Genomic DNA, 14194 nt, shown 5'->3' with positions numbered 1-14194 from the left:
ACTCTAGCTACACACTGGTCCCTTCCCTGAATAACGTTTTCTTGGCACAGAGTTCTCCGTGTAGCCTACTGCCTTTCCCAAGGAAAGCTCTAGGTACGCTATCGGGGCTTAGCTTCTTCTAACACCCTGCAGTGTAAGAGGAACATCTGTGCTGTGGTTAAGGCAGAAACGCAAGCCGCCTTTCTCCTGTAAGTATGGGGTCTTAAGGTATGACTCTGGACGAGGAATGCAAAGCAGTTTTGGTTCCTCAGTGCCGCTCAGCCTAGGGCTCTGAGGCAGATTTGCATGGCATGTTGGACATGAGAGAACAGAATTCCTGGTGGTGTTGGAGTGCTGAAGAAACCTAGGTCTCCCAAAGAAGAGTGCAGTGTGTTGCCCTACACTCAGCATACACAGAGTGACTGGGAAAGGTTTCCGGGCCTGGATGTTTCTTATCAGCCTAGTGGAGCCTGCTGGTACTACGTGTTCTTGCAGGGAATAGGGTGCCCTCGCGAGGGCCTAGGTGTCTTGAAACCTTACTAACCTTAAAAGAAAACAGACCTAAAGCTAATGCTTCAAGGACTCTGCTCCAAGCTTCCGCTTCGGCAGGCTATTGGAGGCTTTACCTTGAGGAAAGGACTCACGTCAAGTTTCCTTTTAGCTCTAGAGCGTCTCAGGAGGAGCTCCCTCCCAGGCTATGAAAGCACCCTGTTGATGGAGAGAACACTCGTGCCCTTCCCAAAGCCCTGCCTACACTGACTAGAGACCCGTTCTAAAACTGTTATTTAGGTAGTTTCAAGGCAGCATGAATTCAGCATTCAAAATGGGAAGGCAAGGACTGTGCCATCAGGTCCCCGTTTCCAGCGAACACGCAGCCTACCTCCTTGTGATTTCTCCAAGTAAATATACACTCTAGCTACACACTGGTCCCTTCCCTGAATAACGTTACCTTGGCACGGAGTTCTCCGTGTAGCCAACTGCCTCTCCCAAGGAACGCCCTAGGTACGCTATCGGAGCTTAGCTTCTTCTAACACCCTGCAGTGTAAGAGGAAAAACTGTGCTTTGGTTACAGCAGGAACGCAAGCCGACTTTCTCCTGTAAGTATGGGTTCTTAAGTTATGACTCTGTACGAGGAATGCAAAGCAGTTTTGCTTTCTCAGTGCCGCTCAACCTAGGGCTAAGAGGCATATTTGCATGACATGTTGGACGTGAGAGAACAGAATTCCTGGTGGTGTTGGAGTGCTGAAGAAACCTAGGTCTCCCAAAGAAGAGTGCAGTGTGTTGCCCTACACTCAGCATACACAGAGTGACTGGGAAAGGTTTCCGGGCCTGGATGTTTCTTAGCAGCCTAGTGGAGCCTGCCGGAACTAAGTGTTCTTGCAGGGAATAGGGTGCCCACGCGAGGTCCTCGGTGTCTTGAAACCTTACTAACCTTAAAAGAAAACAGACCTAAAGCTAATGCTTCAAGGACTCTGCTCCAAGCTTCCGCTTCGGCAGGCTATTCGAGGCTTTACCTTGAGGAAAGGACTCGCGTCAAGTTTCCTTTTAGCTCTAGAGCGTCTCAGGAGGAGCTCCCTCGCAGTCTAGGAAAGCACCCTGTTGATGGAGAGAACACTCGTGCCCTTCCCAAAGCCCTGCCTACAGTGACTAGAGACCCGTCCTAAATCTGTTATTTAGGTAGTTTCAAGGCAGCATGAATTGAGCATTCAAAATGGGAAGGCAAGGCCTGTGCCATCAGGTCCCCGTTTCCAGCGAACACGCAGCCTACCTCCTTGTGATTTCTCCAAGTAAATATACACTCTAGCTACACACTGGTCCCTTCCCTGAATAACGTTTTCTTGGCACAGAGTTCTCCGTGTAGCCTACTGCCTTTCCCAAGGAAAGCTCTAGGTACGCTATCGGGGCTTAGCTTCTTCTAACACCCTGCAGTGTAAGAGGAACATCTGTGCTGTGGTTAAGGCAGAAACGCAAGCCGCCTTTCTCCTGTAAGTATGGGGTCTTAAGGTATGACTCTGTACGAGGAATGCAAAGCAGTTTTGGTTCCTCAGTGCCGCTCAGCATAGGGCTCTGAGGCAGATTTGCATGGCATGTAGGGCGTTAGAGAACAGAATTCCTGGAGGTGTTGGAGTGCTGAGGAAACCTAGGTCTCCCAAGGAAGAGTGCAGTGTGTTGCCCTACACTCAGCATACACAGAGTGACTGGGAAAGGTTTCCGGGCCTGGATGTTTCTTAGCAGCCTAGTGGAGCCTGCCGGAACTAGGTGTTTTTACAGGGAATAGGGTGCCCACGCGAGGTCCTCGGTGTCTTGTAACCTTACTAACCTTAAAAGAAAACAGACGTAAAGCTAATGTTTCAAGCACTCTGCTCCTAGCTTCCGCTTCGGCAAGCTATTGGAGGCTTTACCTTGAGGAAAGGACTCACGTCAAGTTTCCTTTTAGCTCTAGAGCGTCTCAGGAGGAGCACCAACCCAGGCTATGAAAGCACCCTGTTGATGTAGAGAACACTCGTTCCCTTCCCAGAGCCCTGCCTACAGTGACTAGAGACACGTCCTAAAACTGTTTTTTAGGTAGTTTTAAGGCAGCATGAATGGAGCATTCAAAATGGGAAAGCAAGACCTGTGCCATCAGGTCCCCGTTTCCAGCGAACACGCAGCCTACCTCCTTGTGATTTCTCCAAGGAAATATACACTGTAGCTACACACTGGTCCCTGCCCTGAATAACGTTTTCTGGCACGGAGTTTTCCGTGTAGCCAACTGCCTCTCCCAAGGAACGCTCTAGGTACGCTATCGGGGCTTAGCTTCTTCTAAAACCCTGCAGTGTAAGAGGAAGAACTGTGCTGTGGTTAAGGCAGGAACGCAAGCCGACTTTCTCCTGTAAGTATGGGGTCTTAAGGTATGACTCTGTACGAGGAATGCAAAGCAGTTTTGGTTCCTCAGTGCCGCTCAGCCTAGGGCTATGAGGCAGATTTGCATGACATGTAGGGCGTGAGAGAACAGAATTCCTGGTGGTGTTGGAGTGCTGAGGAAACCTAGGTCTCCCAAAGAAGAGTGCAGTGTGTTGCCCTACACTCAGCATACACAGAGTGACTGGGAAAGGTTTCCGGGCCTGGATGTTTCTTAGCAGCCTAGTGGAGCCTGCCGGAACTAGGTGTTTTTACAGGGAATAGGGTGCCCACGCGAGGTCCTCGGTGTCTTGAAACCTTACTAACCTTAAAAGAAAACAGACGTAAAGCTAATGTTTCAAGCACTCTGCTCCTAGCTTCCGCTTCGGCAAGCTATTCGAGGCTTTACCTTGAGGAAAGGACTCACGTCAAGTTTCCTTTTAGCTCTAGAGCGTCTCAGGAGGAGCACCAACCCAGGCTATGAAAGCACCCTGTTGATGTAGAGAACACTCGTTCCCTTCCCAGAGCCCTGCCTACAGTGACTAGAGACACGTCCTAAAACTGTTTTTTAGGTAGTTTCAAGGCAGCATGAATGGAGCATTCAAAATGGGAAAGCAAGAACTGTGCCATCACGTCCCCGTTTCCAGCGAACACGCAGCCTTCCTCCTTGTGATTTCTCCTAAGTAAATACACACTCTAGCTACACACTGGTCCCTTCCCTGAATAACGTTTTCTTGGCACAGAGTTCTCCGTGTAGCCTACTGCCTTTCCCAAGGAAAGCTCTAGGAACGATATCGGGTCTTAGCTTCTTCTAAAACCCTGCCTTGTAAGAGGAAGAACTGTGCTATGGTTAAGGCAGGAATGCAAGCCGACTTTACCCTGTAAGTATGGGGTCTTAAGGTATGACTCTGTACGAGGAAAGCAAAGCTGTTTTGGTTTCTCAGTGCCGCTCAGCCTAGGGCTATGAGGCATATTTGCATGACATGTAGGACGTGAGAGAAGAGATTTCCTGGAGCCGTTGGAGTGCTGAGGAAACCTAGGTCTCCCAAGGAAGAGTGCAGTGTGTTGCCCTACACTCAGCATACACAGAGTGACTGGGAAAGGTTTCCGGGCCTGGATGTTTCTTAGCAGCCTCTTGGAGCCTGCCGATTCTAGGTGTTCTTGCAGGGAATAGGGTGCCCACGCGAGGTCCTCGGTGTCTTGAAACCTTACTAACCTTAAAAGAAAACAGACCTAAAGCTAATGCTTCAAGGACTCTGCTCCAAGCTTCCGCTTCGGCAGGCTATTCGAGGCTTTACCTTGAGGAAAGGACTCACGTCACGTTTCCTTTTAGCTCTAGAGCGTCTCAGGAGGAGCTCCCTCCCAGTCTAGGAAAGCACCCTGTTGATGGAGAGAACACTCGTGCCCTTCCCAAAGCCCTGCCTACAGTGACTAGAGACCCGTCCTAAAACTGTTATTTAGGTAGTTTCAAGGCAGCATGAATTGAGCATTCAAAATGGGAAGGCAAGGCCTGTGCCATCAGGTCCCCGTTTCCAGCGAACACGCAGCCTACCTCCTTGTGATTTCTCCAAGTAAATATACACTCTAGCTACACACTGGTCCCTTCCCTGAATAACGTTTTCTTGGCACAGAGTTCTCCGTGTAGCCTACTGCCTTTCCCAAGGAAAGCTCTAGGTACGCTATCGGGGCTTAGCTTCTTCTAACACCCTGCAGTGTAAGAGGAAGAACTGTGCTGTGGTTAAGGCAGGAACGCAAGCCGACTTTACCCTGTAAGTATGGGGTCTTAAGGTATGACTCTGTACGAGGAATGCAAAGCTGTTTTGGTTTCTCAGTGCCGCTCAGCCTAGGGCTATGAGGCATATTTGCATGACGTGTAGGACGTGAGAGAAGAGATTTCCTGGAGGTGTTGGAGTGCTGGAGAAACCTAGGTCTCCCAAAGAAGAGTGCAGTGTGTTGCCCTACACTCAGCATACACAGAGTGACTGGGAAAGGTTTCCGGGCCTGGATGTTTCTTAGCAGCCTAGTGGAGCCTGCCGGAACTAGGTGTTTTTACAGGGAATAGGGTGCCCACGCGAGGTCCTCGGTGTCTTGAAACCTTACTAACCTTAAAAGAAAACAGACGTAAAGCTAATGTTTCAAGCACTCTGCTCCTAGCTTCCGCTTCGGCAAGCTATTCGAGGCTTTACCTTGAGGAAAGGACTCACGTCAAGTTTCCTTTTAGCTCTAGAGCGTCTCAGGAGGAGCACCAACCCAGGCTATGAAAGCACCCTGTTGATGTAGAGAACACTCGTTCCCTTCCCAGAGCCCTGCCTACAGTGACTAGAGACACGTCCTAAAACTGTTTTTTAGGTAGTTTCAAGGCAGCATGAATGGAGCATTCAAAATGGGAAAGCAAGAACTGTGCCATCACGTCCCCGTTTCCAGCGAACACGCAGCCTTCCTCCTTGTGATTTCTCCTAAGTAAATACACACTCTAGCTACACACTGGTCCCTTCCCTGAATAACGTTTTCTTGGCACAGAGTTCTCCGTGTAGCCTACTGCCTTTCCCAAGGAAAGCTCTAGGAACGATATCGGGTCTTAGCTTCTTCTAAAACCCTGCCTTGTAAGAGGAAGAACTGTGCTATGGTTAAGGCAGGAATGCAAGCCGACTTTACCCTGTAAGTATGGGGTCTTAAGGTATGACTCTGTACGAGGAATGCAAAGCTGTTTTGGTTTCTCAGTGCCGCTCAGCCTAGGGCTATGAGGCATATTTGCATGACATGTAGGACGTGAGAGAAGAGATTTCCTGGAGCCGTTGGAGTGCTGAGGAAACCTAGGTCTCCCAAGGAAGAGTGCAGTGTGTTGCCCTACACTCAGCATACACAGAGTGACTGGGAAAGGTTTCCGGGCCTGGATGTTTCTTAGCAGCCTCTTGGAGCCTGCCGATTCTAGGTGTTCTTGCAGGGAATAGGGTGCCCACGCGAGGTCCTCGGTGTCTTGAAACCTTACTAACCTTAAAAGAAAACAGACCTAAAGCTAATGCTTCAAGGACTCTGCTCCAAGCTTCCGCTTCGGCAGGCTATTCGAGGCTTTACCTTGAGGAAAGGACTCACGTCACGTTTCCTTTTAGCTCTAGAGCGTCTCAGGAGGAGCTCCCTCCCAGTCTAGGAAAGCACCCTGTTGATGGAGAGAACACTCGTGCCCTTCCCAAAGCCCTGCCTACAGTGACTAGAGACCCGTCCTAAAACTGTTATTTAGGTAGTTTCAAGGCAGCATGAATTGAGCATTCAAAATGGGAAGGCAAGGCCTGTGCCATCAGGTCCCCGTTTCCAGCGAACACGCAGCCTACCTCCTTGTGATTTCTCCAAGTAAATATACACTCTAGCTACACACTGGTCCCTTCCCTGAATAACGTTTTCTTGGCACAGAGTTCTCCGTGTAGCCTACTGCCTTTCCCAAGGAAAGCTCTAGGTACGCTATCGGGGCTTAGCTTCTTCTAACACCCTGCAGTGTAAGAGGAACATCTGTGCTGTGGTTAAGGCAGGAACGCAAGCCGACTTTACCCTGTAAGTATGGGGTCTTAAGGTGTGACTCTGTACGAGGAATGCAAAGCTGTTTTGGTTTCTCAGTGCCGCTCAGCCTAGGGCTATGAGGCATATTTGCATGACATGTAGGACGTGAGAGAAGAGATTTCCTGGAGCTGTTGGAGTGCTGAGGAAACCTAGGTCTCCCAAGGAAGAGTGCAGTGTGTTGCCCTACACTCAGCATACACAGAGTGACTGGGAAAGGTTTCCGGGCCTGGATGTTTCTTAGCAGCCTAGTGGAGCCTGCCGGTACTAGGTGTTCTTGCAGCGAATAGGGTGCCCACGCGAGGTCCTCCGTGTCCTGAAAGCTTACCAACCTGAAAATATACCTAAAGCTAACGCTTCAAGGACTCTGCTCCAAGCTTCCGCTTCGGCAGGCTATTCGAGGCTTTACCTTGAGGAAAGGACTCACGTCAAGTTTCCTTTTAGCTCTAGAGCGTCTCAGGAGGAGCACCAACCCAGGCTATGAAAGCACCCTGTTGATGTAGAGAACACTCGTTCCCTTTCCAGAGCCCTGCCTACAGTGACTAGAGACACGTCCTAAAACTGTTATTTAGGTAGTTTCAAGGCAGCATGAATTGAGTATTCAAAATGGGAAGGCAAGGCCTGTGCCATCAGGTCCCCGTTTCCAGCGAACACGCAGCCTACCTCCTTGTGATTTCTCCAAGTAAATACACACTCTAGCTACACACTGGTCCCCTCCCTGAATAACGTTTCCTTGGCACAGAGTTCTCCGTGTAGCCTACTGCCTTTCCCAAGGAAAGCTCTAGGTACGCTATCGGGGCTTAGCTTCTTCTAACACCCTGCAGTGTAAGAGGAACATCTGTGCTGTGGTTAAGGCAGAAACGCAAGCCGCCTTTCTCCTGTAAGTATGGGGTCTTAAGGTATGACTCTGTACGAGGAATGCAAAGCAGTTTTGGATCCTCAGTGCCGCTCAGCCTAGGGCTATGAGGCAGATTTGCATGGCATGTAGGGCGTTAGAGAACAGATTTCCTGGAGCTTTTGGAGTGCTGAGGAAACCTAGGTCTCCCAAAGAAGAGTGCAGTGTGTTGCCCTACACTCAGCATACACAGAGTGACTGGGAAAGGTTTCCGGGCCTGGATGTTTCTTATCAGCCTAGTGGAGCCTGCTGGTACTACGTGTTCTTGCAGGGAATAGGGTGCCCTCGCGAGGGCCTAGGTGTCTTGAAACCTTACTAACCTTAAAAGAAAACAGAACTAAAGCTAATGCTTCAAGGACTCTGCTCCAAGCTTCCGCTTCGGCAGGCTATTCGAGGCTTTACCTTGAGGAAAGGACTCACGTCAAGTTTCCTTTTAGCTCTAGAGCGTCTCAGGAGGAGCTCCCTCCCAGGCTATGAAAGCACCCTGTTGATGGAGAGAACACTCGTGCCCTTCCCAAAGCCCTGCCTACACTGACTAGAGACCCGTTCTAAAACTGTTATTTAGGTAGTTTCAAGGCAGCATGAATTCAGCATTCAAAATGGGAAGGCAAGGACTGTGCCATCAGGTCCCCGTTTCCAGCGAACACGCAGCCTACCTCCTTGTGATTTCTCCAAGTAAATATACACTCTAGCTACACACTGGTCCCTTCCCTGAATAACGTTACCTTGGCACGGAGTTCTCCGTGTAGCCAACTGCCTCTCCCAAGGAACGCCCTAGGTACGCTATCGGAGCTTAGCTTCTTCTAACACCCTGCAGTGTAAGAGGAAAAACTGTGCTTTGGTTACAGCAGGAACGCAAGCCGACTTTCTCCTGTAAGTATGGGTTCTTAAGTTATGACTCTGTACGAGGAATGCAAAGCAGTTTTGGTTTCTCAGTGCCGCTCAACCTAGGGCTAAGAGGCATATTTGCATGACATGTTGGACGTGAGAGAACAGAATTCCTGGTGGTGTTGGAGTGCTGAAGAAACCTAGGTCTCCCAAAGAAGAGTGCAGTGTGTTGCCCTACACTCAGCATACACAGAGTGACTGGGAAAGGTTTCCGGGCCTGGATGTTTCTTAGCAGCCTAGTGGAGCCTGCCGGAACTAGGTGTTCTTGCAGGGAATAGGGTGCCCACGCGAGGTCCTCGGTGTCTTGAAACCTTACTAACCTTAAAAGAAAACAGACCTAAAGCTAATGCTTCAAGGACTCTGCTCCAAGCTTCCGCTTCAGCAGGCTATTCGAGGCTTTACCTTGAGGAAAGGACTCACGTCAAGTTTCCTTTTAGCTCTAGAGCGTCTCAGGAGGAGCTCCCTCCCAGTCTAGGAAAGCACCCTGTTGATGGAGAGAACACTCGTGCCCTTCCCAAAGCCCTGCCTACAGTGACTAGAGACCCGTCCTAAATCTGTTATTTAGGTAGTTTCAAGGCAGCATGAATTGAGCATTCAAAATGGGAAGGCAAGGCCTGTGCCATCAGGTCCCCGTTTCCAGCGAACACGCAGCCTACCTCCTTGTGATTTCTCCAAGTAAATATACACTCTAGCTACACACTGGTCCCTTCCCTGAATAACGTTTTCTTGGCACAGAGTTCTCCGTGTAGCCTACTGCCTTTCCCAAGGAAAGCTCTAGGTACGCTATCGGGGCTTAGCTTCTTCTAACACCCTGCAGTGTAAGAGGAACATCTGTGCTGTGGTTAAGGCAGAAACGCAAGCCGCCTTTCTCCTGTAAGTATGGGGTCTTAAGGTATGACTCTGTACGAGGAATGCAAAGCAGTTTTGGTTCCTCAGTGCCGCTCAGCCTAGGGCTCTGAGGCAGATTTGCATGGCATGTAGGGCGTTAGAGAACAGAATTCCTGGAGGTGTTGGAGTGCTGAGGAAACCTAGGTCTCCCAAGGAAGAGTGCAGTGTGTTGCCCTACACTCAGCATACACAGAGTGACTGGGAAAGGTTTCCGGGCCTGGATGTTTCTTAGCAGCCTAGTGGAGCCTGCCGGAACTCGGTGTTCTTGCAGGGAATAGGGTGCCCACGCGAGGTCCTCGGTGTCTTGAAACCTTACTAACCTTAAAAGAAAACAGACCTAAAGCTAATGCTTCAAGCACTCTGCTCCAAGCTTCCGCTTCGGCAGGCTATTGGAGGCTTTACCTTGAGGAAAGGACTCACGTCAAGTTTCCTTTTAGCTCTAGAGCGTCTCAGGAGGAGCACCAACCCAGGCTATGAAAGCACCCTGTTGATGTAGAGAACACTCGTTCCCTTCCCAGAGCCCTGCCTACAGTGACTAGAGACACGTCCTAAAACTGTTTTTTAGGTAGTTTTAAGGCAGCATGAATGGAGCATTCAAAATGGGAAAGCAAGACCTGTGCCATCAGGTCCCCGTTTCCAGCGAACATGCAGCCTACCTCCTTGTGATTTCTCCAAGGAAATATACACTGTAACTACACACTGGTCCCTGCCCTGAATAACGTTTTCTTGGCACGGAGTTTTCCGTGTAGCCAACTGCCTCTCCCAAGGAACGCTCTAGGTACGCTATCGGGGCTTAGCTTCTTCTAACACCCTGCAGTGTAAGAGGAACATCTGTGCTGTGGTTAAGGCAGGAACGCAAGCCGACTTTCTCCTGTAAGTATGGGGTCTTAAGGTATGACTCTGTACGAGGAATGGAAAGCAGTTTTGGTTCCTCAGTGCCGCTCAGCCTAGGGCTATGAGGCAGATTTGCATGACATGTAGGGCGTGAGAGAACAGAATTCCTGGAGGTGTTGGAGTGCTGGAGAAACCTAGGTCTCCCAAAGAAGAGTGCAGTGTGTTGCCCTACACTCAGCATACACAGAGTGACTGGGAAAGGTTTCCGGGCCTGGATGTTTCTTAGCAGCCTAGTGGAGCCTGCCGGAACTAGGTGTTTTTACAGGGAATAGGGTGCCCACGCGAGGTCCTCGGTGTCTTGAAACCTTACTAACCTTAAAAGAAAACAGACGTAAAGCTAATGTTTCAAGCACTCTGCTCCTAGCTTCCGCTTCGGCAGGCTATTCGAGGCTTTACCTTGAGGAAAGGACTCACGTCAAGTTTCCTTTTAGCTCTAGAGCGTCTCAGGAGGAGCACCAACCCAGGCTATGAAAGCACCCTGTTGATGTAGAGAACACTCGTTCCCTTCCCAGAGCCCTGCCTACAGTGGCTAGAGACACGTCTAAAACTGCTTTTTAGGTAGTTTCAAGGCAGCATGAATGGAGCATTCAAAATGGGAAAGCAAGACCTGTGCCATCACGTCCCCGTTTCCAGCGAACACGCAGCCTTCCTCCTTGTGATTTCTCCTAAGTAAATACACACTCTAGCTACACACTGGTCCCTTCCCTGAATAACGTTTTCTTGGCACAGAGTTCTCCGTGTATCCTACTGCCTTTCCCAAGGAAAGCTCTAGGAACGATATCGGGTCTTAGCTTCTTCTAAAACCCTGCCTTGTAAGAGGAAGAACTGTGCTGTGGTTAAGGCAGGAATGCAAGCCGACTTTACCCTGTAAGTATGGGGTCTTAAGGTATGACTCTGTACGAGGAAAGCAAAGCTGTTTTGGTTTCTCAGTGCCGCTCAGCCTAGGGCTATGAGGCATATTTGCATGACATGTAGGACGTGAGAGAAGAGATTTCCTGGAGCCGTTGGAGTGCTGAGGAAACCTAGGTATCCCAAGGAAGAGTGCAGTGTGTTGCCCTACACTCAGCATACACAGAGTGACTGGGAAAGGTTTCCGGGCCTGGATGTTTCTTAGCAGCCTCTTGGAGCCTGCCGATTCTTGGTGTTCTTGCAGGGAATAGGGTGCCCACGCGAGGTCCTCGGTGTCCTGAAAGCTTACCAACCTGAAAACATACCTAAAGCTAATGCTTCAAGGACTCTGCTCCAAGCTTCCACTTCGGCAGGCTATTCGAGGCTTTACCTTGAGGAAAGGACTCACGTCAAGTTTCCTTTTAGCTCTAGAGCGTCTCAGGAGGAGCACCAACCCAGGCTATGAAAGCACCCTGTTGATGTAGAGAACACTCGTTCCCTTCCCAGAGCCCTGCCTACAGTGACTAGAGACACGTCCTAAAACGGTTTTTTAGGTAGTTTCAAGGCAGCATGAATTCAGCATTCAAAATGGGAAGGCAAGGACTGTGCCATCAGGTCCCCGTTTCCAGCGAACACGCAGCCTACCTCCTTGTGATTTCTCCAAGTAAATATACACTCTAGCTACACACTGGTCCCTTCCCTGAATAACGTTACCTTGGCACGGAGTTCTCCGTGTAGCCAACTGCCTCTCCCAAGGAACGCCCTAGGTACGCTATCGGAGCTTAGCTTCTTCTAACACCCTGCAGTGTAAGAGGAAAAACTGTGCTTTGGTTACAGCAGGAACGCAAGCCGACTTTCTCCTGTAAGTATGGGTTCTTAAGTTATGACTCTGTACGAGGAATGCAAAGCAGTTTTGGTTTCTCAGTGCCGCTCAACCTAGGGCTAAGAGGCATATTTGCATGACATGTTGGACGTGAGAGAACAGAATTCCTGGTGGTGTTGGAGTGCTGAAGAAACCTAGGTCTCCCAAAGAAGAGTGCAGTGTGTTGCCCTACACTCAGCATACACAGAGTGACTGGGAAAGGTTTCCGGGCCTGGATGTTTCTTAGCAGCCTAGTGGAGCCTGCCGGAACTAGGTGTTCTTAGAGGGAATAGGGTTCCCACGCGAGGTCCTCGGTGTCTTGAAACCTTACTAACCTTAAAAGAAAACAGACCTAAAGCTAATGCTTCAAGGACTCTGCTCCAAGCTTCCGCTTCGGCAGGCTATTCGAGGCTTTACCTTGAGGAAAGGACTCACGTCAAGTTTCCTTTTAGCTCTAGAGCGTCTCAGGAGGAGCTCCCTCCCAGGCTATGAAAGCACCCTGTTGATGGAGAGAACACTCGTGCCCTTCCCAAAGCCCTGCCTACAGTGACTAGAGACCCGTTCTAAAACTGTTATTTAGGTAGTTTCAAGGCAGCATGAATTCAGCATTCAAAATGGGGGAGCAAGACCTGTGCCATCAGGTCCCCGTTTCCAGCGAACACGCAGCCTACCTCCTTGTGATTTCTCCAAGTAAATATACACTCTAGCTACACACTGGTCCCTGCCCTGAATAACGTTTTCTTGGCACGGAGTTTTCCGTGTAGCCAACTGCCTCTCCCAAGGAACGCTCTAGGTACGCTATCGGGGCTTAGCTTCTTCTAACACCCTGCAGTGTAAGAGGAACATCTGTGCTGTGGTTAAGGCAGAAACGCAAGCCGACTTTCTCCTGTAAGTATGGGGTCTTAAGGTATGACTCTGTACGAGGAATGCAAAGCAGTTTTGGTTCCTCAGTGCCGCTCAGCCTAGGGCTCTGAGGCAGATTTGCATGGCATGTAGGGCGTTAGAGAACAGAATTCCTGGAGGTGTTGGAGTGCTGAGGAAACCTAGGTCTCCCAAGGAAGAGTGCAGTGTGTTGCCCTACACTCAGCATACACAGAGTGACTGGGAAAGATTTCCGGGCCTGGATGTTTCTTAGCAGCCTAGTGGAGCCTGCCGGAACTAGGTGTTCTTAGAGGGAATAGGGTGCCCACGCGAGGTCCTCGGTGTCTTGAAACCTTACTAACCTTAAAAGAAAACAGACGTAAAGCTAATGCTTCAAGGACTCTGCTCCAAGCTTCCGCTTCGGCAGGCTATTCGAGGCTTTACCTTGAGGAAAGGACTCACGTCAAGTTTCCTTTTAGCTCTAGAGCGTCTCAGGAGGAGCTCCCTCCCAGGCTATGAAAGCACCCTGTTGATGGAGAGAACACTCGTGCCCTTCCCAAAGCCCTGCCTACAGTGACTAGAGACCCGTTCTAAAACTGTTATTTAGGTAGTTTCAAGGCAGCATGAATTCAGCATTCAAAATGGGAAGGCAAGGACTGTGCCATCAGGTCCCCGTTTCCAGCGAACACGCAGCCTACCTCCTTGTGATTTCTCCAAGTAAATATACACTCTAGCTACACACTGGTCCCTTCCCTGAATAACGTTACCTTGGCACGGAGTTCTCCGTGTAGCCAACTGCCTCTCCCAAGGAACGCCCTAGGTACGCTATCGGAGCTTAGCTTCTTCTAACACCCTGCAGTGTAAGAGGAAAAACCGTGCTTTGGTTACAGCAGGAACGCAAGCCGACTTTCTCCTGTAAGTATGGGTTCTTAAGTTATGACTCTGTACGAGGAATGCAAAGCAGTTTTGGTTTCTCAGTGCCGCTCAACCTAGGGCTGAGAGGCATATTTGCATGACATGTTGAACGTGAGAGAACAGAATTCCTGGTGGTGTTGGAGTTTTGAAGAAACCTAGGTCTCCCAAAGAAGAGAGCAGTGTGTTGCCCTACACTCAGCATACACAGAGTGACTGGGAAAGGTTTCCGGGCCTGGATGTTTCTTAGCAGCCTAGTGGAGCCTGCCGGAACTAGGTGTTCTTAAAGGGAATAGGTGCCCACGCGAGGTCCTCGGTGTCTTGAAACCTTACTAACCTTAAAAGAAAACAGACCTAAAGCTAATGCTTCAAGGACTCTGCTCCAAGCTTCCGCTTCGGCAGGCTATTGGAGGCTTTACCTTGAGGAAAGGACTCACGTCAAGTTTCCTTTTAGCTCTAGAGCGTCTCAGGAGGAGCACCAACCCAGGCTATGAAAGCACCCTGTTGATGTAGAGAACACTCGTTCCCTTCCCAGAGCCCTGCCTACAGTGACTAGAGACACGTCCTAAAACTGTTTTTTAGGTAGTTTTAAGGCAGCATGAATGGAGCATTCAAAATGGGAAAGCAAGACCTGTGCCATCAGGTCCCCGTTTCCAGCGAACACGCAGCCTACCTCCTTGTGATTTCTCCAAGGAAAT

The sequence above is a fragment of the Balaenoptera borealis genome, assembly GCF_965194805.1.
Source record: "Balaenoptera borealis genome assembly, contig: HAP1_SCAFFOLD_901, whole genome shotgun sequence".
Taxonomy (NCBI): Eukaryota; Metazoa; Chordata; class Mammalia; order Artiodactyla; family Balaenopteridae; genus Balaenoptera; species Balaenoptera borealis.
This window is presented reverse-complemented; position numbering follows the sequence as displayed.